We start from the raw sequence: 3,493 nt of genomic DNA on the forward strand, positions 1-3,493 counted from the left end.
CACACAATCAACAAGAGAGACAGTTGTTAGGACCTTGTCGTCAAATTAAGGATCTTGGTTCTTGAGTAGCCTATCGACCCATACGATCCAAACATGAGACTTGTTCGAGGACCTTGTCACCAATTTATTTGATCATGTTTGATCTTGGTTCTTGAGGAACCTATCGACCTATACGATCAACAAAAGAGACTGGTCCGAGGACCAGTCGCCATTATTTGATCACATTTGATCCTAGTTCTTGTGGAACTTATCGACCCATACGATCAAAAAAGAGACTGGTCCAAAGACCAGTCACCATCATCAGATCATAATCAAATCTGGTCCTTGAGAGATCGATTGATAATTTGATCTAAGACTCGATACAAGCTCAATTAGCACATCTAGACCTGGTTGGTCCAACTTAGACACTTCTGTCTACAATCATTATAACGAGTACACGAGAGATTACGTAGATTGTGATTGACACTTGCTACAAAATCTGTATCTGTGTATAAGTATCATTACTACTGAGTATGAAACCATCACTTGACTACCAATGAGGGACAAACATTTGCATCTTGCATCATTGGGTGAAAAGGGTAGTACTATGTATCTAAACGCTCAACGCAAGGCATGGTCAAGTAGCAAGTGACTAAGGCTTTTATCTTTTGGGGGGCATATAGTACATACCAATTGGGGTATATACAAGCAATGAGGTCATGACCTTAAGTACTAAGCAAGATAAAGTTTTTCAAGGACATTTATTCAACATATGTTCCAAAAGTGCAGAAAACAAAAACAAAAAAGGCATTGGTGGGGCGACTCCTAGTGAAGTCCTTTATAGGGTGGTTGGCCTATCACCATGAGGTGGTCGAACTGACTATTTTTTTCATGGTACTTGGTGAAGTATCGTACTACTCACATAACCATGGTTGTTCGCATGAAAAACATAATGGAGTAAGGTTAGTATGGCACGTGAAATACATGTGCTCAAAGTATATTGATACCTGAACCAATGATGGTTGTGAGTTGATATACTTAGTAAGCATTGGAAATAAAAAATTTCAATCAATACACTAAGTACTCATAACAAAAAAGCATAAAGGCATAAAATGTCATATGTAAAAATTGTCAAGTACAAGGTGTACCACCAATGGCACGAAAGGAGAGAAAGAGTAAAAGACCAAAAGAAGACTAACTAGGGATAGGAGTATCATCTAAAAGATCACACTGAGCCTTGGCAGCCTTACGAGACAAACACTTCCTAAGCTCCTTCACTCGCGTCTTCTCGGAAAGGAAATCCAAGTTCAGATATTTGTTGGACTTCCAGAACAAGTAGAAGAAAGAGAAATATGTCTCTGAATACTCCTCTCGAGCTTTGTCCCATGTAGCCTTGACCTCTTGCTCCTTCTCGATGAGAGCATCCTTCCACAGTTGATCAATGTCGACATTCAGCTTCTCCTTCTCAACTTCAGAATGTTTGAGTTAATCGGCAACTTTCCCCTCCATCTGGGTTACCCTGAGAGTCAACTCAGTCACTTCCTGTTGTTTAAACTCCATGATACTACAGAGAGTGCTGATATCTTCATCTTTGAAAGCAATGTCCGCATCCTTAGAGCCAAGAATGCGCCTAAGGTCTAACATCTCTAGGCGAACAACTTCAAGCTCAGAACGAAGGTTGGAAATCGTAGAGGTATACTCTACAGACCTATCACAGACAAGGGAGACCAACATCAGTGCCTGGAAAAATATACAAGTGTTAGATAACATCAGCACAAAAGCTGACCAGATAAAAAGAAATATGTAGTGCACTTACACAATGAATGTCAAGGATTGACTTCGTGAGGATAGTGCTCAAGTCCTCATTCTTAATCCCATTAAAAGACGTTGTCGTCTGCTCCAGATGGGATGCTTGGTCCATGATGGCACCTAAATTCTGTTTGATAGACTGGTGTGGCTCAGATAAGGGAGCTGGCGCAGAAGATGAGTCACCCACATCAATGATATCGGGAGGAACCGGCGTAAGCAAGGATGGCTCTACCTTTGTGATAGGACTAGACGCCAAAGGTGTCGGAGGAGGCTCCTTAGGAGGAACCTCCATTATTGACTCAGCCTCAACCCTGGCCCTCTTGGCCACTCGGATGGAAGGGATAGTCTCGGTTGGAGTAGACCTTTGTTGGGTGTGAACAAAGCCGAAAAAATCTGAACCTGCAAAAGAAGATCAAATATGAGCGTGATATCAAATACAGACAAAACATAAGGTAAAGATAAAAGTGTCGAACCTTCTGAATGAGATTCGGGTTCGAACGTGGCTTCATCAAAATCATCTCAAGCAAGCAATGGTTGCATGGATGCACCCACCTCATCACCCTTCTGTACAACTAGAATGGGCAAAGAGGGTACCTCCTCGATAGGAATAGGTCTTGGGGAGTCTATGGCGTTCACGGGATCAAGACCATCTTCATCCAGAACATTGGCATTAGTATAAGGAAACAGCCCAACCTTCCTAAGTTTCTCTGAAGTAATGAGGGTCTTGACATTCATCTCCTCAGGGGTCATGGAAATCAACGCCTTAGCCCTAACATTCATAGCCCAGGTCGGGAGCAGTCTATGAAAAGGCCCGAAGTGTTTAAACTTGGAGTAGTTAGCCTCTGCATCCTTAGCGAAGAAATAGTTGTCGGCATATCTAAATGCCTTGTTGTTTCCAAAGAACTCTTCCAAGAAGGTGTCGGTACCCTCACTCGTATAATGGTGGAAGTGGAAGTATCCCGAGTTGCGCTGAGAAGGGTTCGTCTTTGTTTACTGAGATTTTTAGAAACTATAATAATAAAAGATAAGAGAGATTAAGAGAAAGGGTTTAGAGGTTATAAGCAAGATTTTTACGTGGTTAGGGCGTTAACGAGCCTTAGTCCTGGAGACAGTTGTATTAGATCTTAGAGAGTCCACAACAATGGAGTTTTCTCTCAGTTTTGGCAGAGTAACAGTATGCACCTTTTTCCGAGTCCCTTCTCCAGTGCTCTGTTACATGAAATATAGGTTCACAGGAGCACTGGGCGTGGACCGGGCTGACCAGGCCCAATAAAGGTATAAATAATTGCTGGCTTCTCTATCGGAAGCCCAATACAGAAGAATTAAAACATCAAATAAAAATGATAACTTGAGCCCATTGGGCCGGCCCAAACCGTAACCATCATCCGACAAATTGGAGCTTTTGGTTTGGGCATCTCAAATTACGAGATAGATTCAGGGGACAAGATCGGTCAGAGAAGTGGCGACACAGGTCTGAACCAGCGGCGTACAATCTCGAGGTGGCCTTTTCCGTAGGTGAAACGTGGGGACAACTCCCATGCTTCACAGGGCGAATTCAGGGTCATGGATGCTTTATCTTGCCAACCTTGGGGACTCGACCTGGGTCTGTTTACCTCTATCCCTCTCCGTTTGCCATAAGCCTGGATCATCCACCAGGAGCCCAGATTGTTTACTAGGCTTCAGGACCATTCGTACCGATCCTGAC

Source organism: Humulus lupulus, chromosome 5 (genome assembly GCF_963169125.1).
Source record: "Humulus lupulus chromosome 5, drHumLupu1.1, whole genome shotgun sequence".
In the NCBI taxonomy this organism is placed as follows: Eukaryota; Viridiplantae; Streptophyta; class Magnoliopsida; order Rosales; family Cannabaceae; genus Humulus; species Humulus lupulus.